Genomic DNA, 25118 nt, shown 5'->3' on the forward strand with positions numbered 1-25118 from the left:
GCGCAGACGCAGACACAGGCGCTGAGCGGCGTCCCTTACTGGTAGGTGGGGAAAACTCACCTCTCCGTAGTCGTAAAGCCCCGAAAAACGCCGAGAAAATGTTGAGGCTTCCTCAGGCACGGGGCAGTCAGGTACAGAATGGATACCTAGGAAATTGACATTTAGTATGGGATGGCACTGGACATTGAACTGCCCTGTTCAATTTTTACTCTGATTGAGGAAACCAAGGGTACCACAGACTTCACTCGGGGAAGCGGAGTAGAAAAAAACAAAAGAACCACCAAACAGACCATAAAACCAAACGCGTAAAAGTCGCAAATTCAGTTGCGAAAAAAGAGCGCGTAAAGCTGTTTGTTCATTGACGGGTTGAGTAACCTCTTGTTAAGTGCCCGGAGCCAGTGCATTTAAAACTTGGGATGCAAATGTCAGGACCTGAGGGCTGTAACAATTTCATTGTGTCTAGTGAGGAAGGAAATTCGTCTTAAAACAGTTTGTGAGACATTAGCTTCTTGGAGGTGGGTAGACAAGAGTCTTTCCTCACCTCACATTTAAAGCGCGGCTTTGTGAGAATTAAAAAGCCTATTTTCCTCAGCCGAAGCAGGACCAGCAGAGAAAGTGGTATCCCTGAAGTCCGCCCCACCCACCTCTACTCCCCGAACGCCTCATGGAAAAAAAAAAAAAGTCCACAGCCAAGTTAGGCGGCCCCGCACCACAATGCAAGTCTTACAGTAATCTTTCTTAACCACTCAGAATTCATTTCTAGAATCCTTTTCATATTTTTACTCCTCTTTTATAAAAGTCATTATTTGGAGATGAAAAAAAAAATGTGAAAAATATCCCTGTCTTGATTGCTTTGTTGCTACTGAGCCTCACTCTTCCCCACCAGTCAGTAAAGTTGTGATTGTCATCAATTAATCAGGACGTTAGGCTTAGTATGTAGATGCTTAGTTTAATCTTGTTAATATTTGCTGCCATTTAGATTACTGTCTTTACAAGGTCTTTCTCTTCCGTCAGAATAGTGTTAAGCCCAATCTATTTATTTTCTGATTTTTTTCTTATTAATGGACACAAGCCAAAATTGTTTTCTATCCCATAATGCATGGGCAAATAACAGCAAATGAAAATAAATGAGAAAATGATACTAAAACATCCTAAAATACAGAGGAACATTATGCACTATAAACAAAGGATAAAGTATATTTTCCTTAAACAAAACAAGGTCAGAGCCTGAGATCTTTATTACAGCTCTGGTTATCAGTTAGTAAAAGAAACATGAAACTGGAAACTTTTGCCTTTAAATTGTGTAGCTAAAATGAAGGTGAGGTGAAATGACTCAAGGTATTATCCAGACCTGATACATAGGTCATTATTGGATAAAATGTCACTATCTCTGCCACTGAGAAAATGCCACTCTCTTCCCTATGGTTACTCAGAAGATAAGAGTATATGCAAACCATTGAACTCAGTGGCACTAGAAAATTTTGCATAATAGGCATGGTAGTCCCAAAGGAGCTGTTGGCATAACTCACAATTTGATCTAAAAAAATGTTTAATATAAACTAGAGTTATTCTAATACAAAAATTTTAATAAGCATTTTATTTTGGAATAAATTTAAAATTATAGAGAGATTACAAAGATAGCCCAAGGAGTTCCCATCCCTTTACTCAGCTTGCCTTAATGTTAACATACAACTATTTGTCAAAACTAGGGACTTTATGTTTGTACAATACTATACACTACAGACTTTATTTGATCTCATTACTTTTTATTTATTTGATCATTTATTCTCATTATTTTTAATTTATTTGATCTCATTACTTTTTCAACTACAACCTTTTTCTATTCCAGAATATAATTTTGGATACCACATTACATTTAATCTGATAAATATTTTAGTGTAGTTATTATTTTAAGTATAAAATGAATGTATAATTTAAAAATGTAACATTTTATAATTTTGTACTGTTTAATTTTGTCAGCAGACTGAAATGAAAATTGTCTAAATTATTATCTGCTTTGTAGATTATTTAAATTGATCTTTTGTCTTCTCACCTATTAATTAGATTCTTACCTTTTGTGTGTCATGCTTTTGGTTCTGCTATCCAAGAGAAATCAAGGTAACTAAGTTAAAAGGCCTGTATGTGAAATTGTCATCAATTTTACACCTCTCCATTGGGTGTTCACTAACTTCCTTGAAATGCCCACCCCTTCTTCTCTACACCAAAAACTAATTTCCTAGGACCCACAAATGAACTCCAAATGTGGCCTTTTCTCCTGCAGTAGGCTTCTTTAGTTTCCTTTTTTTTTTTTTTTTCCTGCTCCTATCAAAACCTAGCCAGCCTATAGCTTATTTCCTGAGGACATTTCCAAGGACTGTTCAGCCATTCTGACAAATTGAGTCAAGATGTTTGTAGGTAGAACTGGTATAAAGTTACTTCTAGTAAAAATAATTGCCTACTACATGGCTTCCAGTTACTTCATTAAGGAGATATAACTCTGTTACTGGAATTTTCAGGTACCGTAGCAAATCAGTGGAAGGGATTTTTGGTGGATGAGCAGGTCTTTCAGATCTGCTTAAGGCAGATGGCTTCCTGTGTTATCAACCATAGGCCTAAACCATAATGGACTTGAAATTAGGTGGGAAAGGAGGTTAAGCCTGGAAACAAATAAGCCTGTTTCTTTTTATGAGATAATAACTAAACTCAAATTTGTAGGAAATTTCATCTATAATATATAAGTGAAAGTATAGTGCTGTATTATACTGTAATATTATAAAAAACATTTGTATTTATATTATTCATCTCATTTCTCTCTATTAATATAGTTAGGAATTAAATAGTTTATCCCAAAATTTGCTATAAGATTAACTTTCTGATACTTTTCAGCACCTACAGTTCTTTTTTCTTTTGTATCTATAGTTTTTGTTATAAATATTATACATTAGCAGGAAGTAACCCGTTAGGTTGGATTTACTAGTATTTACTAATAAAATGTTTTCTCTCTGCATTTCCTCTTCTAGAACCAACCCAATGACAAAATGTTGAAATAATAGTTTGTTTTTAGTGTTCTTAGGCTTCCTTTTCTGCATCTGCCCCCCCAGTACATTATAATTACTTTTTATTATAGATACTAAGTACCCTTCTGCTTTCCTCTCACAGTGCTCATCAAAACCGGATCTCAGGCATAAATATGATACCTGCATTTTACAACCTAACATGATTTTAACTTGGTGTATTAATTCCTCAGGGCATTTACTTCTAGTTTTTATCTCTATCTGTGAAATGAACAAAAGGCCCTAACTTCTACTAAAAGAATTTTAAGCTTTAGTGTGGGAGATCCTCCAGTGGGGGAACATGTGGAAAGAGGAAGGTTTCTTGGTGTCCTCAGTATAACAGAAGGTGGCAACTTATTCTAACCTTAATTATTTTGTTGATTCTGTAATGCATTGTTATCAGGCTTCACTAGATTTCATATACTATGAAAATAATGTCACCCAAAGGTCTTCTTCACTGTTACCCTTTATCCATATGATCTCCAGAGGTGTTCCCTCCCCTCCCTTAAACTTATGCATTTGATCATATCACTGTATTCAAGATCCCCTTATGGTCTCAGCCATCATATCATGTTCCAGGTGGAAACATTTACAAAGTTGCTCTCTTGGAAATTCCATTCTTATGTCTCATTGCCACCTTGATCTTGAAATGATTTTTTTTTTTTTTTTAGATAAGCTGCCACATTGTCATCTCCAACTATTTAGACGTCTTCATCTTATACTTTTTAATATTTCCTAACAGGTCCATCTGGCTCAGGCCTAACACTCAATATATACTCCCTGAATCATGACCTGAGCCGAGTTAATTAATTAACTGAGTTAATTAATTTATTCTTAAGAAGGACAGTACCTAGGGACGCCTGGGTGGCTCAGTGGGTTAAAGCCTCTGCCTTCGGCTCGGGTCATGATCCTGGGGTCCTGGGATCGGGCCCCACATCGGGCTCTCTGCTCAGCAGGGAGCCTGCTTCCTCCTCTCTCTGACTTCCTCTCTGCCTACTTGTGATCTCTGTCTAATAAAATCTTCAAAAAGAAAAAAAAAAGATTAAAAAAAAAATAAAAAAAGAAGGACAGTGCCTAGATTGCTAAATCCTATGACATACGAATCACCTGAAGTAGGGCACAGAGTTATTCTCACTTGTTAGCCTTATAATCTCCAAAACACAAATTCTTTCAGTTTCGTGCCATTAAAAATATTGTTACTATGAAAATGATCATTAATTGTGGTCTTACACTCAGTGATTAAATCAAGTTCTCCTAGATAATAAAGGTAAACAGACTAAACAAATAAGAGCCATATGCCCACTAAACTTCATCTCCCTAGATTAAAATGTAGCATTGTCAAAGTGAGGGCCTCAGGCCATATAATTATTACTCTGAAACAAAACCTATGTGAAGAAAAAGAGTAGATTTATTGCCTTTCTTCCTAGGGATTTATGGTTTGTTCATTCCTTCATTAATATAACAATTACTGAGTTCCTAATTTATCCCACATATTCAGGTATGGGCTGAGACACTGCCACAGCTACTGGAATAACTAAGCAAGAGTAATTAAGCAGAGTAGTTGTGTTAATGAAAGCAAGAAATAAATTCTATTATTTCTGATACCTGAACTCATAGTGAGTGGAGAAACTTATTCCTGTTGAACGTGGTTTTGTTTTGTTTTTCATGCACCCTGTTTTTAATTTGAAGAATGTCATCAAAAAGTTATTTTCTTGAAATATTCATAGAAATCCCGAGAATTGGTTGAATCATGTTTTTAAGACCCCCATTGTCAACTACTTGTACTAGAGGAACAATAGTATTTTAAGGGGCTTCTACTAAACTATGAGTCATTGACTGCTCTCTTTTTAATGCTTTCTTGTAATCATCCACAGGTATAAGAATGGCAGTGGAATCATCAGAAGGATCTTTGATAATGTGGCTTCCTGCCTGTCCAAAACAAGAGTGCTCATACAGCAGGAAATTCAGTAATGTATTCAGGATTCTCATTGACCTAAACCATTTTCTTTGTTGCTTGTTACTGATACTTCATAAAACAGTCTCCACCCACAGTAAAATAGAATTCTTAGATAATTTGAATAATAATTCCAGATAAGGAAATGAATATTTATAGTAACATATTCATGTATTATTTTAAGTCTTTATTACTACCTCATTATAAATTAATCATGTAGAATATTCTCTCCTAGAAGGAGGTATTGTTAGAACATGTAAGTCATTGTCCTATTGTTACTTAAACCCAAGTTTTACTGCCTGTTGCTTGAAAGGCCACTATTCAAGAGATGAATTTTGATTGGAAAGGAATATGAACTTTATTCAGGAGGCCAGCTATCTGGGGAAAGGGTGGATTCTTATCCAAAGGCCAACTCCAAGGCTTCCGCCTGGCCCAGAGATTTTTAAATGGTTTTAATTAGTTAAAGGAGTACAGTGGTCTGTGACACTTCTTGGTTACCTGCAGACTCAATGATGCCAGCTACAGAGTTATCTTGGTAATCAGAAGTTCTGGGTCCTTGGTACTAGAGGGTGGTTATTATGCAAGAGTACTCTGTTCTTTCTGCAAAGGAAGGTAAGCTCTATGGATGTGCAGCGGTCAGTAAAGTCATCTGTGTGACCTTAAAAAGAAAAAAAAACATTTTGCTAAAAGATTGCTGGGCTAATCAGAAAGCCAAGGCATCTTCAAGCCCATTTGCTGGCCTCTGTGGCCTGGGAAAATTTTGGTCCCTTATTCCCCAAGGTCAGTGGTCTGCAAATCTCAAAGAAGACAAATTAGTTTTGTTACAGATCAAGGACCTTAAGTGAGCAGGCGAAGAGTGTGTTAACTTGAAGCAAGCTAACCCTTAAGACTGGCTGGAGTGCTGTCACACTATGCATGTGTGTTAGACTATCACTCCACACACGGTAAGCTACAGCTTTAGCATGAAAAAGTGTTTGTGTACGTTGCACCCATTATGTAGCCTCCAGAGGACACATGGCAGAGATTATACTCTGAGAAGGTAAAGAACACATAACTTACTAGAGGACATGGTTGTGTGAACAGAAGTGAAGTTTATGAAGAACTTATTTTGTTCAAGAGTATAGAACATAAAAAATATATAGTTTTTAAAATTTTCCTAAGGACCATATGTACTCCAAAGAGATAATTTTTAAAAATTGGATTTGTAATAATTCTGGTTGGACTTTAAATACATTTATTCATTCAATCTAACTTTTTCAACAGGACTAAATTTCTCATTTAGTTACTGTAGAGCTCCCAGAAATTTTGGTATTAATTTCTGCTATCTATTTCCCTATCTCCCTTTGACTCTTCAACCTACTACAGTTTTATTTCTGTTACTACTATTTCATTAAAATTACACTCATTAGATCCTTTTCTCAGTACACATTTTATTTGCTCTGGAAATGTCTGTTAGTGAGGCAATTACCGTTATGGGATATTCTCCCATTTTTTTAAAAAAGATTTTATTTATTTATTTGACAGACAGAGATCACAAGTAGGCAGAGAGGCAGGCAGAGAGAGAGAGGGAGAAGCAGGCTCCCCACTGAGCAGAGAGCCCAATGCGGGGCTTGATCCCAGGACCCTGGGATCATGACCTGAGCCAAAGGCAGAGGCTTTAACCCACTGAGCCACCCAGGCGCCCCTTGAGATATTCTCCCATTTTTGTTGACCAAACCGAAAGCTAACAAACAGGAAAGGAAAAAAAAAAAAAAAAAAAGCTACCAAAAGGTAATATGGAACCTCTGACTTTATGTAATTCTTTTATATAATTATTAGTAATAAAAAGTAGGCTCAAATGCCAGTATGTAACAAAACTAAGTGGGAAAAAAACCCACAAAGTTTGGCAATTATACATTAGCTCCCCTGACCTAACAGAATGCTAAGAAAGTTTCTGATGAGTCAAAATGAGGTGGCAGTAATTGAATGATGGAAAGGATGAGTCTATATCTAGGGCAAGTAAAGAATAAGTTGTTTACTCAGGAGCCTTATAGGGTGGAATTGGTATAATGCTTATGTGTGAGTGATTTTTTAAAGTTACTTTTACATTGAACAAGCCCTAAGCATAAGACCTAATAAAACACATTTTTTTTTTTTTTGCTTCCCATTATCTCTTTAAATATTTCTAATGGTGGGAGTTTTCCCCCACTGTTGAATTAGAGTTCCAAAGTTCTTTTCTTTTCTTTTTTCTTTTCTTTTCTTTTCTTTTCTTTCTTTCTTCCTTCTTCTTTTTTTATGATTTATTTATTAGAGAGAGAGAGAGAGTGCACAAGCCAGGGGAGGAGAATAGGGAAAGAGAGAGGGGAAGCAGACTCTTTCTGAGCAGGGAACTCTATGCAGCGCTTGATATCAAAACCCTGAGATCATGAGTCGAAAGCTTAGCCAACTGAGCCATCCAGGTACCGCAATGCCCCCCTCCAAGGCTTTTGATCCACTCTTAGATAATAACCAGACCTGAAAAACATTTTAAGGTCCCAGGGGCACCTGGGTGGCTCGGTGGGTTCATCCTCTGCCTTTAGCTCAGGTCATGATCCCAGGGTCCTGGGATCAAGCCCCGCATCAGGCTCTCTGCTCAGCAGGGAGCCTGCTTCCCTCTCTCTCTGCCTGCCTCTCTGCCTACTTGTGATCTCTCTCTGTCAAATTAATAAAATAAAATAAAATTAAATTAAATTAAATTAAATTAAAAAAAAACATTTTAAGGTCCCAAACAGTCTGGGTTCTTAAATTAAGAGTATTGGTTCTTGTATAATACTCTGAATTCTGCATTTAACTAAGAGTTACATCTTTCCCCCCTTCTTTCAGGTTGTGCTGATTTTAGGTGCCATTTTGCTAACCTAGGCTTCAGACCATTCTAGATTTGGAGCATGAGAAGCAAGAAGAAAAAGATGATAAGAATATTTTTACTTGAACTTGACTTTGGTGGACTAGATTTGAGTTTCTGGGATTGGCAGATATTTAGGACTAACTCTTTCATGGATGCTTTTGTGGGTACTTGAAAGAGTCCCACCACTGGGGTCTCTCACCTCTGGATCCCTACTAGATAAATCTGTGTTTGAATGCTGCCTTGATCTTTCTACCCTTGTTACCTCTAGACATATGGGATTCACTTAGATCCTATCCTTGTGGATGGAGCCCTTGATCCCTTTCAGTAGCTCTATTGAACAGAATCCAAGGTGAGCTCTTCTTCATATATGGGCCACCTCCAGCTATGGGAAACCCTCATGTAGACTTTACCTGGGCAAATTTGAGAGTGCAAGCCAATCTCCAAACAATAGAAACTCTTCTGTAACACCACAGCATTTGGTAAGCCGATCTCTTGACTTCTTGATTTCTCTGGACAGGAATCAGGCTGGTCCTTAAGCCTCATCACTGCAGGGATAAGACAGTACACTTTCTCAGTAGGCTTCTTGGAGGCCCCTGCATGTCCAAATGAAAGTGAGGAGAAGGAACAGGCATCTCCTATTCCTTACCCTTTGGGGATGGAGGACCTGAGAGGTCCAAGAGTTTTGTTATTATTTCCTTTAAAATCAGAATTTGTTCACTGTTTTCTGCACCTAAAACTAATATAACACTTATGTTAATATTACTGGAATTAACAATAATAATAAAATTTGCTGAATTTGGGTCTGGCGCCTTACTTTAGATTGAAGCTTCTAGTTCATCTTGATGTGTCAGCTATAGCTTGTCAATGTCCTGAGATATTCCTTTTTTGGGAAATAGGAATCTTGGGGCTAGAACTGAATTTGAGTAAAACACGAATACATTATTTTCAATTCTTCTCCATATGAACTTTTGTCATTTCTCAGTTCATTAATAATTTAGCTATGGGGAACTGAACACTGTGTTATTATAAATTTTTTCTCCTACAACTTTAATTATAATAACTGATATTTATTTAGGGATGATATTTTCCACCTCTTTTGTCATTTTTTTGTCCTTCTAAAATGTAAAGGAATTAATTATCCTTCAAGTAAACCTCTATGGGATGATCTTGGACTATGAGAACTCTCTTGTATGCCATTAATTTCAAATTTAGACTTCTCTTTGCTTACTGTGTAAATTATCTCTCCAACAGTTAGGAATGATTGCATCTCTTCATTAAAGAAATCATCTCTCATATGAAAAGTTGTCTTAGAAAAAATTTTTAATATTGTCATTTGTCTTGCCATGTAAGACTTCTGACAGAAAATTTTCTCATAGATGATAGGTACTTCATTTTTTTATCAAAGAAAAAGTGGTATCTTATAGCTGATTTTTTAAAAATTTTTATTTATTTATTTATCTGAGAGAGAGTGAGGCTGACTCCACTCTGAGTGGAGAGCCGGATGTGGGAGTCCATCCAAGGACCCCAAGATCATGACCTGAGCTGAAGGCAAATGCTTAAATGACTAAGCTACCCAGGCTTTCCAAACACATTTTGTTAAAAGAAGTTGAGATCTGTCATGTATAGAAATTTTGGCTTAAAGGGGAAAAAAAACAGGAAGTACATCAATTTCATATTACTTCCTTCTAAGATATTAAAGTGATGCGACAAGAAAGCAAAGATTACTATTTATAAAATATTACTGTGAAGCTAGATAGAAAACTCTATAGCAGAATTAGAGAGGACATAAAATTGAATAATCTTGACCCATTTTATTTACACAGGCACATAGGAATTATGACTAAATCAAAGCTATGATCCACCAGGCCAACATTTTACTAACAACGGTAGCCCAAGTTTATAAAAACTGTTATGCAAGTGTTAGTCATAACATCTAAGAATTTCAGATGAAATTGCAAGATGGTTGGAACCAGAAAGTTGAGTTCATTGAATTATTTTGTCCCATCACATTTTGTAAGTCTTAAATACATCCAGCCTCACTCCATGTCTTTTTAATTAAGGCCATGATTGGGGTTGAAGTGAATCACTGTCTTCTTTCGCATGGTATTTTGGTGAACAGTATGACTGGTAATTTTGTGTTGTGTCAATTCAGCTGTAACTGTGGTTTCTAGAATTTCTTTTTGGTTAGTAGTTTCAATTTAGAGTTGGCTGTTAGGGAAATTTGCATGAGATTTGGAAGGAAGAAACAGCAGTCATTCTCTCAGCGGATCGATGCAGGGTCTCAGGCAGCAAGGCTCAGTACATGCTTTTGTGTGTCTGCAAGTGAATGTGGTTACTGATGTTCTAGCTCCCCTTGTTCACACAGATTAGCACCTAGGCCCACAGCTTCTCTAGCTCCCATAAGATCTCCTATGTTAGCTTTTTCAGTTCCTGGGCCTGTAGCATATATAGCAAGATGGTGAAAGGCAGCAACTTTTTCTGCAGGTCTAACGCCATCTTTCTTCAAGTTTGACATAATGAGTGACCAGCTTCCAGTTTGTACTTGTGGAAGAAAAATGTGTTCTTGCTTTACCCTACTGTCTGTCCAGCTTCTCTTCCTAACTCTCTGACCTGCTGATTTATAATGACTTCAGGCCCACCAACAGACACAAAGGCACCAGCCTTCCACAAAGTTTTTCACACCTCCTTCTGTGATCCTTTGTAGTGATTTCTCTTTAATCCTCCAGCTATTCACATTCTTATCTTTCTTTCCTCAGGTTCTCTCACAATTGTGTTAATTTTTTTTTTTTAATTTTACTTATTTATTTGACAGAGAGAGAGCACAGGGAGGGGAAACAGTAGGCAGAGAAAGAGGAGGAAGCAGGTTTCCCACTGAGTGGGGAGCCCAATGCAGGGCTCAATCCCAAGACCCTGAGATTATGACCTGAGCTGGGGTTTAATCACCTGAGCCCCTTAAATCTAATATCTATAGTAAGTCCCTTATTCCATACTATTCATAGTGTTCTGTTTTCCTGATTCAACCCAACTAATGTAGTGCCTTTTTATAGAAAGGATTATAAGAGAAACCTCAGTGGGAGAGCTCAAAAAACCCAAGGTAAAAGATGTTCTTTGGACATGGCAAAGAAGTCTGTTTAGGGGAGACCAGGAAGACCACAGCATCGCCTACACCAAGGAATGCCAAAGGATCTTGAATATAACAAGGAAATTAAAAAGGAATCCATAGTATTTTTAGGTCTGCCCTGAATATATTTATATTCTCAATGAAATAAAAAAGACCAACTCTTAAAATGTGTCCTTTACTTTACATATTTTTTAAATTCTCTTATGACAACTTTTATCTTTTTTCTCTGCTTTTACATAATTGTAGAAACAAGGAAAGGAAAAAGAAAAAGAAAAGCCAGAAGGCAAGATGTTAAAAAGTGCCTGACTTTACTTTCCAAAGTTAACTTTTCAAATTCTCTTAAGAATATAACAAAACTGTTGGTGGGAATGCAAGTTGGTGCAGCCACTTTGGAGAACAGTGTGGAGATTCCTCAAGAAATTAAAAATAGAGCTTCCCTATGACCCTGCAATTGCACTACTGGGTATTTACCCCAAAGATACAGATATAGTGAAAAGAAGGGCCATCTGTACCCCAATGTTTATAGTAGCAATGGCCACGGTCGCCAAACTGTGGAAAGAACCAAGATGCCCTTCAACGGACGAATGGATAAGGAAGATGTGGTCCATATACACTATGGAGTATTATGCCTCCATCAGAAAGGATGAATACCCAACTTTTGTAGCAACATGGACGGGACTGGAAGAGATTATGCTGAGTGAAATAAGTCAAGCAGAGAGAGACAATTATCATATGGTTTCACTTATTTGTGGAGCATAACAAATAGCATGGAGGACAAGGGGAGTTAGAGAGAAGGGAGTTGAGGGAAATTGGAAGGGGAGGTGAACCATGAAAGACTATGGACTCTGAAAAACAATCTGAGGGTTTTGAAGGGGCGGGGGGTGGGAGGTTGGGGGAACCAGATGGTGGGTATTGGAGAGGGCACGGATTGCATGGAGCAGTGGGTGTGGTGCAAAAACAATGAATACTGTTACAATGCTGAAAATTTTTAAAAAAATTAAAAGAGAAAGAATATAACAAAACTTTTGCATATTCCCACTGAAAGTCCATATGAACATATCCACAAAATTTTCATTCCATCTTAGGTCATCCAAGGATCTTTCTGCAAAGCCCATCTATGTAAGTATAGGGAGTTTTTGTACTCCCTTCCCATTACTTCTATAACATCATCTTTTCTCAGTCTTCCCTATCTTGGTTATTAGCATCATCATTCACATAAATGATAAAGCCAAAAACCTCATCAATCTTGTTTCCACCCTTCCTGGCTTCTCACATCAAATCCATTAGTGAATCTGTTTGACCAAACCTCCTAAATATTTCCCAATTCCAATAACCTCTCACCACCTCCATTCTTACCTTTATTTACTTTATTGGACTATAGTAAAAGCCTCCTAACTGGTAAACCTACTTCTACCCCTGACCTCTTTGGTCCATGCTCCACAGAGTCTATGGGAGACTTTGAAAATGTAAGTCAGATCAGTTTCTTTTCTAGCTTAAGATTTTCCAGTATCTGCCCATTGTAATGAGAATAAAATCCAAAGTTTTAAGGTCCCACATGACTTGACCCCTAACAATTTGCTTATGATACTCTCTTGAACACACTCAGCAGGTACCCACTTTTAGGCAATTTTGCTAGCTGTTCCCTCTGTTTGGCATGTTCTAATACAGCCAACTCTTCTTCTTCTTCTTCTTTTTCTTTTTTTAAAAAAAGATTTTATTTATTTATTTGACAGAGAGGGAGACAGTGACAGCAGGAATACAAGCAGGGGGAGTGGGAGAGGGAAGGCAGGCCTCCCGCTGAGCAGGGAGCCTACGCAGGAACCTGGGATCATGACCCAAGCTGAAGGCAGTCCCTTAATAACTGAGCCACCCAGCAGCACCCCCCAGCCAGCTTTTCTTATCTTTCTGGCCAACTCTTATAATTTCAGTCCCAGCATAAAATGTCATCTTTTCAAATGAAACAAGATAAAACCAGAGAGGGAGACAAACCATAAGAGACTCTTAATATCCGGAAAAGAACTGAGGGTTGCTGAAGTCGGTGGCGGGGGGGGGGTGCAGTGGGAGGAATGGGGTGGCTGGAAGAGGACATTGGGGAGGGCTGTGTATTGTATAAGACTGATGAATCACAGACCTGTATCTCTGAAACAAATAACACATTATATGTTGGTAATAAAAAAATTTTAAATGTCATCTTTTCAGAAATATCTTCTGGAACCACCATGTCCAAGGTAACACTCACCTCTCAGTCACTTTCTATTTTATTATCTTTATAACACTTGCCCACTATTTGCAACAATCCCTTCTATTTATTTATTTGTTTACCTGTTTGTTGTCCGTCTCCCTCCTCTAGAGCCTTGTCTACTTGTTTATCACTGAAACTCCAAAACCTAGCTCAGCCCTTGACGAGAAGGTGCTCATCAAATGCTTGTTGGTTGAAGAGTATGGTGATTTTCTTTTATAAAAAATAATGAAATGTATTGATATTGTCACAGTTATATTCCTAGTTTTTATAAAATGTACTCCAGAAACTTATAGAAGCTTATACATATTTACTGTGAAGACTTCTGTGTCTAGATTGTAATGTGAATCTGGATTGTTTAGAATCACAGTGATTACAAATGACAAATAAATCTGTAATTCCATTTTCTAACTGTTCTCTCAGTGTCTCCTATACTAACATACATTCCTTCTGTAATCCTCTCCTTCAGGAAGCTGGTCCATCATTATAGTAAACATCTAAACCCCTGAACTCTAAAATTGTCCTTTAGCTTTTCTACCCTTAAAGTTACCATGGTGTTGCCTGGCCTGTAGTAATCCCAGTTAGTCATTATTTATTTTTTACTGGCTGTGTTCTTGATGATGTCCAAACCATTTTAGGTCTTTTAAATGGTAACTTTCCCAAACAATTTTATGTAGGGGACTGAATGTGCTATGCTACTCATGGATTCTAGCTAAAAATTAACATAAGGTATGGGTTTTAAAACATACTTCCTCTAATCTAAAAAGGACTAAGCATCAAGTTGTTTGCTATCTCCACCCAGTAGAGTGTACAGGAACTCAATAGTTGTAGCCTACAAAATAGTTCCAGAAAGCTTCTCTGTATCAATTATTTCAGAATTCACAGGTGAATCTAGATCCCAATGACCCTAACAAAACCTGCCACATCTAATAGGGAAATTCCAAAATACGGTGTCCTCTTCTTATTAGTGTAATAGAGATAAAATTATTAATTGTATGAGGTAGTCATAATTACCTATTTGTAAATATTCATGGTCTCTCTCCTCTCCCTGAACATCCACCTACATGTAAAAGAAAGGATTTTTTTTTTGGGGGGGTGGGGGAGGTTCCTTGTGGCTATCATTTAGTTTCCTGAATTCAAATGTGGGTCTAAACAAATACACAAGGTAAAACAAATGAAATTGATGGTCCATTTCAGCTTTAGCACTTCCCATAGAGTTCACTGAGAACTTCATTCATAAGTGGAAATGCATTACAGCTCAACTTCTCCCTCTTCCCAACCCTGCTTCCTTTCCCTCCATCCTACAGGTGTTTATCCCCAAAGCACTTCCTAACAAACATCCTGCCCCCAAAATGCTATCACAGAACCTGCTTCCTGGAGAACCCAACCTGTGATAGTTATTCTTTTTTTTCCTTAAGATTTATTTTTAATGTTGAGTAATCTCTACATCCAATGTGGGGCTTGAACTTATATGTGACACTTCCTCTTAAAGCTCAAAAAACATTCTCCTTGTTGGGAAGAACTGTAAAGCCTAAATTGTTCTTCAAATCTAGAAATCATTGCTAACTTTTAAGTACAAGTAAAAGGTTGAAAGTTTACTATTAATGCTTTCAAAACATCTGCTTGGGATGCCTGAGTGGCTCAGTGGGTTAATCATTTGCCTTCGGCTTAGGTCATGATCCCAGGGTCCTGGGATCAAGGCCCGCATTAGGGGTCCTTGCTTATCAGGGAGCCTGCTTCTCCCTCTGCCTTCCTATCCCCCTCCTTGTGCCCTCACTCTCTCTCTCTCTGAAAAATAAATAAATACATCTTTAAAAAATTCGCTTATGTTTACATTATTATGAACATTTTTCTTACATGTAACATTTTTTCCTTTAAACATTAAGCATTTCAATCCTTTCACCACTTAAAGATTTTAGGATATAAGGATGTAAGGTTAATGAGGAAATTAATTGCAAATAGCTCAGAATTTGCTTTTATTTTAGTATTATTTTCAATGGAGTCCATAGTAATTTAGAATTTCTGGGGTGCCTGGGTGGCTCAGTGGTTTAAGCCTCTGCCTTCGGCTCAGGTCATGATCTCAGGGTCCTGGGATCAAGCCACACATCGGGGTCTCAGCTCAGCAGGGAACCTCCTTCCCCCTCTCTATCTACCAGCCTCTCTGCCTACTTGTGATCTCTATCTCTGTCAAATAAATAAATAAAATCTTAAAAAAAAATTTCTAGTGATATGGATGAACATTGATTATACAGTCTATGAGAAAAACAGAATTTTAAAATGCTTTAGAGGTGTTTGGTTAGTTCAGTCGGTAGAGCATACAACTCTTCATCCCTTAATCTTGTGAGTTCAAGCCCCACATTGGGCAAGGAGCCTACTTAAAAAATAAAAATTTTAAAATGCTTTAATATGAATAAAATGTCTTTAGAATGTATTCCATTTCATGGGGCACCTGGGTGGCTCAGTCATTGAGCATCTGCCTTCGGCTCAGGTCATGATCCTGGGGTCCTGGGATTGAGCTCTGCGTCTGGCTCCCTGCTCAGCAGGAAGCCTGCTTCTCCCTCACCCATTCCCCCTGCTTGTGTTCCTTTTCTCACTGTCTCTCTTTCTTTATCAAATAAATAAATAAAATCTTCAAAAAAATTTAAGAATGTTCCATTTCAAAATCACTCTTTTCTGATTATAAAGCAATATAGCTCAAACTATTTTTGTTTGAGCAGTATAGCTCAAACAAGAGGAAAACAATACTCTCAATTCTATGATCCAGAGAAGTAATAATATGTTACTTTTTAAAAGATTGTATTTATATATTTGGGAGAGAAAGAAAGCATGAATAGGGAGAGGGGCAGAGGGAGAGGGAGAAGCAGACTCCCCCCTCAGCTGGGAGCCAGACATGGGGCTTGATCCCAGGACCCTGGGATCATGAGCTGACCAAAGACTGGTACTTAACCAATTGAGCCACTGAGGCACCCATGTATATGTTATTCTAACTTTTGAAATAAACATTCATATTAGATGATCTGTTTGCAAATATGTGTATATGCTAATTTCAGTTTTAAGATACTTAATAAAACATATTTTAGGAACCTCCATTTTTAGGACTTTGCTAGCAAACTCCTTAAAATGTGGTGAAAAGTTATAACATTTCTTTTACATTATTTTATAATACAGAATTTTGATTAACACTGGGTGTCACTCCAATGAATTCAAACTAGTGATATTTATTACACTTAAAGAAATTGTCCTATAACCTCTATCTTACTACAACTCCACTCTCATGGTGACAAACCCCCGTTCCAGTGCACAGGGAAACACCTCTGTTTCTGTTTTCTAAGCCTACAAAGTAAGTGCCATAGAGAGGTGCTTATATGAGTTGTTCTTGTCAGACTGACCCTCCTACATATAACAAAGATAAACTCTTAGTGAAAGATAAAGTACAAATAACCCAAAGACATTGGCATTGGAGAATGACCAAAAGTAAGGAGTTCTAGAGGGCAGTTGGAATTTTTAAGAAGAGAGGTACTCAGAATTCTATTTTCAAAGTTTCTGGCATAAGGGCAGTCCTCAATTTCCTCCCTGCAAGTTGGCAAAAAGTCATACAAAACAGGTTTTTTGGCTTCAGGTTTTTCTGGCTTGAAGAGTAAGAGACAGATTTTGGGATAGGTACAATTTCTAGAAAGTAAAAGGGAAATCAAAGGAAAGAGGGAGCCAGAGAAGGGAGTCTCTAAATTCTTTTTATATATCTCTTGTTGACTTCTGAACAGTGCTTGAATAGGACAGACTTAAGGAAATCAAGCCCTGCTTAAAAGAACTAACCTGAAATTTGAGCCCAGTCAGTTTAGTTGAATGCTAACTAAACAAAACAAACAAAAAAGCCCTAACATTCTTTAGGTCTTGAAAGTATGAAAATGTAACTCATTTTTGAGAGAAAAAACAATCCACAGAGATCAACTTAGAAATGTCCCAGGTGTTGTAATTAGCAGACAGAGTTTGAAAGTGATTATTATCAACCTATTCAATGACATAAAAGAAAATACATGCATCATCAATGAAATACATGAAATCTAGCAGAGAAATAGAAACTATAAAAAAAAGAAGCAAACAGAAATTCTAGAACTAAAAAAAATGTAATACCTGAAATAGTAATTCACCAGATGAACTTAACAGTAGAATGCAGATGACAAAACAGAATCAGCAATCTTGAAGATAGGTCAAGAGAACCTGACTCTCATCTGAAGAGCACAAAGAATGTTGAAATAAAAATTAAAAAGGCCTCAAGGACCCCATCAAAAAGTCTAAGATAGGGCCCCTGGGTGGCTCAGTTGGTTAAACGTCTGCCTTCAGCTCAGATTACCAGCCCACTGTCCTGGAACTGAATCCCACATCAGACTCCTTGCTCAGCAGGGAGACCTGCTTCTCCCTCTGCCTGCTGCTCCTCCTGCTTGTACTTGCTCTCTTTCTCTCTCTCTCTGACAAATAAATAAAATCTTAAAAAAAAAAAAAAAAGCCTAAGATGTATGTAATTCAAATCCCAGAAGAAGATGAGAGAGAGGAAGAATGGACAGAAAGAGTATCTAAGGAAAACATGGCTGATTATTTCCCAAATTTGGTGAAAGATATAAATTTACACATTCAAGGAGCACAACAAACCCCTATAGGATTAATACAAAGAAAATCACACTGTTATAAAGAATTGACTGGCCTTTGTCCCTAGTTCTTAGGAGATAACCTCTAAATCTTTGAAATTTCTTAGAATGACAAGACTATCTTTGTTATTTATGATGGAACCTTGGGACCATACTTGAGTTTATGCTAATGAGATGATGCAGGATGGGTGCTGGCCACACCAGAATGACTAACCATGTAATTTACTGGTTTGGGGCTTTGAGTTATTTGATGTGAGCCCAACATCTGGAGAGGGCAGGTAGACTGGAAATTGAATTCAATCATGTGGCCAATGATTCAATCACTCATGCTTATGTAATGAAACTCCAGTAAAAACTCTGGGGCTAAGGTGAGATTCCCTGATTGGTAATTAGACATAGTGTACCTGGAAGGTGAGGTGTTGGAGGACACAGAAACTTTGCTTTGGGGACCCTCTGAGACCTCACTCTTTGGGTTTCTTCACCTGGTTAGTCCTGATTTATATCCTTTATAATAAAACTACAATTACAGATTTGGTGCTTTCCTGAGTTCTATGAATCATTCTAGTGAATCATTGAATTTTAGGGGTAGTGGGAACCCTTGAATTTATAGCTAGTTATTCAGAGGCATTGGCAGCCTAGGAACCCTGGAATTGTACCTAATTTCTGAAGTGAGGGGAGGATTTTGTCCTTAACTTGTGAAGTCTGACCCAAATCTGGCTAGGTATCATCAGAGTTGCATTACACACACTTAGGTACATTATCATCAAATTTCAGAAAAGAAACAATATTTTGAAAGCTGTCAGAAAACAATGATGTACTGTCTATAAGGGAACTATGATTTGAATGACTGTCAACTTCTCATCATAAACACAATAGAGACCAGAAGGCAGTAGAACATCATCTTTAAAGTGCTGGAGGGGAGAGGGGAAGAAAACCATATCAATTCGGAATTTCTATATTGTGAAAGTGTTCTTACAAGAATAAAGGTGAAATAAAATATATCTTCAGATAAAGAAAACTAAAGGAATGTGTTGACAGTGGGCATGCTCTACAAGAAATATTAAGAAAGGAAGAGTTCAGGATGGAAGAGTAGAAGACCTTGGTTTTGTCTGGTACCAGAAATTCAGCTAGATAGTTACCATATCATTCTGAACGCCCATGAACTCAACTGGAGATATAAGAAAACAATTGCTGCTATCCTACAAATAGAAAAGCAGCCACTTTCTACAAGAACCCAACATGGAAAAACTTATCTCAAGAAAGAGAACAAGAGGCAACACTGTCTGCCACGGACCTAATCAGTATGAACATAAGTAAGATGTTGGAACTAGAGTTCAGAATAACAAGTATAAAGTTACTAGCTGGGCTTGAGAAAAGCACAGAAGACACTAGTGAATCCCTTTCTTGAGAAATAAAAGAACTAAAACCTAATCAAGTTGAAATAAGAAAGGCTTTTAATGAGATGCAATAAAAAATGGAGGCTCTGTGAGGATAAATGAAGCAAAAGAGAGAATTAGTGATATAGAAGACAAAATGATAGAAATACAGAAGCTGAGAAAAAGAGAGCTAAACAACCACTAGATCACAAGAGGAGAATTGGAGAGATAAGTGATATCATAAAATGAAACAATATTAGAAAAATTGGGATCCCAGAGCAAGAGGGGAAGAAGGTACACTGGAGTAAATTATAGCTGAGAACTTCCCTAACCTGGGGAAGGAAACAGGCATTCAAGTCCAGGAGGCACAGAGAACCCCTCTCAAAATCAATAAAAATAGGTCAACACCTTAACATAAAATAGTAAATCTTGCAAATCTCAGAGACAAGGAAAAAATCCTGAAAGCAGCTCAGGATATGAAGTCTGTAAGCTACAAGGCTGGAAACATTAGAGTGGCAGAAGACCTATCCACAGAGAACTGGCAGGCCAGAAAAGACTGGCGTCATATATTCAGGGTGCTAAATGAGAAAGATATGCAGCCAAGAATACTTTATCCAACAAGGCTGTCTTTCAAAGTAGATGGAGAGATATGAAGCTTCCATGACAAACAGAAGCTAAAAGAATCTGTGATCACTAAACGAGTCCTGCAAGAAATATTAAAAGGTTTCCTTTAAGTGAAGAGAGAGTCCAAAAGTAACATAGACCAGAAAGGAACAGAGACAATATAAAGTAACAGCGACTTTACAGGTAATACAATGGCACTAAATTCATATCATTCAACAGTTACTTTGAATGTAAATGGGTTAAATGTCCCAATCAAAAGACATAGAGTATCAGATTGGATAAAAAAGCAAGATCCATAGATATGCTGTTTGCAAGATACTCATTTTAGACCCAAAGACACATCCAGATTGAAAGTGAGGGCATGTAGAAACATTTATCATGCTAATGGACACCAAAAGAAAGCTGGGGTGGCAATCCTTTTATCAGACAAATTAGATTTTAAACCAAAGACTGTATTTAGAGATGAGGAAGAACACTATATCATAATTAAAGGGTCTGAATAACAAGAAGATCTAACCATTGTAAATATTTATGTCCCTAATGTAGGAGAAGCCAATTATATAAATCAACTAATAACAAAATTAAAGAGACATCAAGAATAATACAATAATAGTAGGGGACTTTAACAACACCCTCTCACTGCAATGGACAGATGATCTAAGCAGAAGGTCAACAAGGAAGCAAGGACTTTGAATGATACATTGGACCAGATGGACTTCACAGATATATTCAGAGCATTCCATCCTAAAGAAACAGAATACACATTCTTCTCTAGTGCACATGGAACATTCCCCAGAATAGATCACATCCTGGGTCACAAATCAGGTCTCAACTGGTACTAAAACATTAGGATCACTCCCTGGATATTTTCAGACCACAATGCTTTGAAACTTGAACCTATGCAAGAGGAAATTTTGAAAGTATTCAAATACATGGAGGTTAGAGAATCCTACTAAAGAATGAATGGGTCAACCAGGAAATTAAAGAAGAATTTTAAAAAATTCATGGAAACAAATGCAAATGAAAACATAACTATTCAAAACCTTTGGGATGCAGCAAAGGTGGTTCTAAGAGGGAAGCAAATAGCAATACAGACCTTTCTCAAGAAACAAGAAAAGTCTTAAATACACAAACTAACCTTATACCTAAAGGAGCTGGAAATAGAACAACAAATAAAGCCTAACCCTAGAAGGAGAAGAGAATTAATAAAGATTAGAACATAAATCAATGAAATAGAAATGAAAAGAACAATAGAACAGATCAATGAAACCAGGAGTTGGTTCTTTGAAAGAATTAATTAGATGGATAAACCTCTGGCCAGATTATCTAAAAGAAAAAAGACCCAAATTAAAATCATGAATGAAACCAACACCAAAGAAATACAATTATAAGAACATATTATGAGCAACTTTATGCTGACAAATTAGGCAATCTGCAAGAAATAAATGCATTCCTAGACATATAAACTATCAAAACTGAACCAGGAAGAAATGGAAAACCTGAACAAACCCATAACCAGCAAGGAAATCGAAGCAGTAATCAAAAATCTCCCAACAAACAAGAGCCCAGGGCCAGATGGCTTCCCACGGGAATGCTACCAAATATTTAAAGAAGAGTTAACACCTATTCTTCTGAAGCTGTTTCAGAAAATAGAAATGGAAAGAAAACTTCCAAACTCTTTCTATGAGGCCAGCATTACCTTGATCCCAAAACCAGACAAAGACCCCACCAAAAAGGGGAATTACAGACCAATATCTCTGATGATTATGGATACCAAAATTCTCACCCAGATATTAGCCAGTGGGATCCAGCAGTACATTAAAAGGATTATTCACCATAACCAAGCAGGATTTATTCCTGGGCTGCAAGGGTGGTTCAACACTTGAAAATCAATCAGTGTAACACACTATATTAATAAAAGAAAGGACAAGAACCATATGATCCTCTCAATAGATGCAGAAAAAACATTTGACAAAGTATAGCATCCTTTCTTGATTAAAACTCTTTACAGTATAGGGATAGAGGGAACATACCTCAATATCATAATAGCCATCTATGAAAAGCCTACAGCAAACATCATTCTCAATGGGGAAAAATAGACAGCTTTTCCCCTAAGGTCAGGAACATGGCAGGGATGTCCACTCTCACCACTGTTGTTCAACATAGTACTAGAAGTCCTAGCCTCAGCAGTTGGACAACAAAAGGAAATAAAAGGGATCTGAATCAGCAAAGAAGAAGTCAAACTCTCACTCTTTGCAAAGACCTGATACTTTATGTGGAAAACCCAAAATACTCCACCCCAAAATTTCTAGAACTCATATAGGAATTTAGCAAAGTGTCAGGATATAAAATCAATGCACAAAAATTAGTTACATTTCTATACACTAACAATGAGACAGAAGAAAGAGAAATTAAGGAATTGATCCCATTTACAATTGCACCAAAAACCATAAGATACTTAGGAATAATCCTAAACAAAGAGCCAAAGGATCTGTACTGAGAAAACTGTGGAACACTCATGAAAGAAATTGAGGGAGACACAAAGAAATGGAAAAACAACCCATGCTCATGGATTGGAAGAACAAATATTGTGAAAATGTCTATGCTATTTAGAGCAATCTATACATTCAATGGAATGCCTATTAAAATAGCATCAACTTTATTCACAGAGTTGGAACAAATAATCCTGAAATTTGTATGGAACCTGAAAAAACCCTGAAAAGCCAGAAGAATGTTGAAAAAGAAAACCAAAGCTGGTGGCATCACAATTCCAGACTTCAAGTTCTATTACAAATCTGTAATCATCAAAACAGTACAGAACAGACACAAAAGATCAACAGCACAAAAACAGACACATAGATCAATGGAACAGAATAGATAACCCAGAAATGGACCCTCAACTCTATGGTCAATGAATCTTTGACAAAGCAGGAAAGAATATCCAATGGAAAAAAGACAGTCTCCTCAACAAATGGCGTTGGGAAAATTGGACAGCCACATGCAGAAGAACAAAACCGGACCATTTTCTTACATCATACATAAAAATAGACTCAAAATGGATGAAAGACCTAAATGTGAGACAGGAATCCATCAAAATCCTAGAAGAGAACACAGGCAGCAACCTCTGTGACCTTGGCTGCAGCAACTTCTTGCTGGACATGTCTCCAAAGGTGAGGGAAACAAAGACAAAAATGAACTACTGGGATTTAATCAAGATAAAAAGCTTTTGCACAGCAAACAGTCGACAAAACCAAAAGACAGCTAACAGAATGGACAAAGATATTTGTGAATGTCTTATCGGATTAAGGGCTGTATCCAAAATCTATAAAGAACTTATCAAACTCAACACCCAAAGAACAAATAATCCAGTCAAGAAATGGGCAGAAGACATGAACAGGTATTTCTCCAAAGAATGGCTAAAATTAATAAGTAAGGAAACTACAGATGTTGGCAAGGATGCAGAGAAAGGGGAACCCACCTACACTGTTGATGGGAGTATAAGCTGGTGCAGCCACTCTGGAAAACAATACGGAGGTTCCTCAAAAAGTTGAAAATAGGGCTACCCTATGACCCAGCAATTGGACTGCTAAGTATTTACCGCAAAGATACAAATGTAGTGATTCGAAGGGGCACCTGTATCCCAATGTTTATAACAGAAATGTCCACAATAGCCATACTATGGAAAGAACCCAGATGTCCATAGAGAGATGAATGGATAAAGAAGATGTGGTGTATATGTATACAATGTAATATTACTCAGCCATCAAAAAATATGAAATCTTGTCATTTGCAATGATATGGATGGAACTAGAGGCTATTATGTTAAGCATAATAAGTCAATCAAAGAAAGACAATTATCATATGATCCCACTCATATGTAGAAATTAAAAAACAGAAGATCATAGGGGAAGAGAGGAAAAAATTAAAAAAGAAGAAATCAGAGAGGGAGATAAACCATAAGAGACTTTTTTTTTCCTTCATAAGAGAGGGAAAGCAATCTAAGGGTTGCTGGAGTGGGGAGAGGTGGGGGAATGGGGTAACTGGGTGGTGGGTGTTAACGAGGGCCTATGATATAATGAGCAATGGGTATTATGTAAGACTGATAAATCACTGAAATTTACCTCTGAAAATAATAATACATACACTATATGTTAATTAATTGAATTTGAATTTAACAATTTGAAAAAATAAATATTAAGGATGTTCTTCAGGGTAAAAAGAAATAAAAACATGGGAATTCAGATCTTAGCAGAGGGTGGGGGGATGAAGAGCATTGGCAATTATAACATTTTATCATCTAATGTATGTAGATGTAATACTTTGACAATTTTAGCAAAAAAGGATGCAAATGTGAGTAAATGAACTCATAGTTTGCAAGATTTCTACATTTTACATGAATCAATTCAACATTAACCCTAGATTTCCTGTGAAAGGTTAATATATATTGTGATCCTTAAGGCAACCACTACAAACTAATGCAAAGGTAAAATTAGGATCCTGGAATACATGATATTTATACACGTTCTATGTAAATTAAACTTAAGATTCACTTTTATTTCTTAATGTCAACAAAATATATTCTACTAATTTTTTTGACAGGGGTAAGGATTAATGATCTTTTTTCAACTTCTCTCCTGAAATTTTTCTTTTTCTCTTTTCTCCAGAGACAACATTTTGTTCATCTTTGTCTCTGTGTTCCTGAAAAAAATTATGCCTTCTTTCCCTTCAATTAGTCACAGTCAAAGAGTGCTTGTTTTCTCTGCAGGGTACTTATTTGTTTCAACTTCATTTCCTGCTCTTTCTACCCAAGGTCATCGAATCACATTTTGATGAATACATTGTTATTTAGGTTTACTAGAAGCAATTGCAACTGTAGATGTTTTAAATTAATGTCTTTCATTATAATGAGTCAGAAAATTAATGAATTGAAAATTTTTTCTTTTTGTAGGTATTCAGCATTAGTCAGTCACTATGTCCCTGCCATGTGTGGAGTGTTCTTCTAAATCCTGTGGGGGTGATGATAGCAGTGTTTCTTGGAGAAGCATGTTGTATAAAGGAGAAACAGGATAAACACAAGTGTGACAGAACGGCAGCTAAGTGACTAGAAGGTAGGAAGAAGCATGGTGGGGTGGGGAGAATGAATAGGCCACTGGCCTGACTCAACAAGGCAATCATCACAGGCAATACTAGAGTTTTGAAAGACTTAGGTGTATCTTGTGGAAAGTTGACCAATCTTCCTACATGG

The 25118-nt window shown here is 37.0% G+C and overlaps 2 long non-coding RNA genes across 2 annotated transcripts; both read left to right on the forward strand.

The window, feature by feature from the left end:
- On the forward strand, positions 1–24959 carry LOC116872658. Its single transcript, XR_004383684.1, has 3 exons — positions 1–41; positions 4928–5020; positions 24822–24959. It is a non-coding gene; the product is annotated as an uncharacterized LOC116872658 (long non-coding RNA).
- Positions 12081–13387, forward strand: LOC116872661. The gene is made up of 3 exons (XR_004383685.1): positions 12081–12110; positions 13191–13219; positions 13342–13387. It is a non-coding gene; the product is annotated as an uncharacterized LOC116872661 (long non-coding RNA).
- Positions 24960–25118: the final 159 nt, after the last annotated feature.

The sequence above is a fragment of the Lontra canadensis genome, unplaced genomic scaffold (genome assembly GCF_010015895.1).
Source record: "Lontra canadensis isolate GAN:19392208 unplaced genomic scaffold, GSC_riverotter_1.0 scaffold2, whole genome shotgun sequence".
NCBI lineage: Eukaryota > Metazoa > Chordata > Mammalia > Carnivora > Mustelidae > Lontra > Lontra canadensis.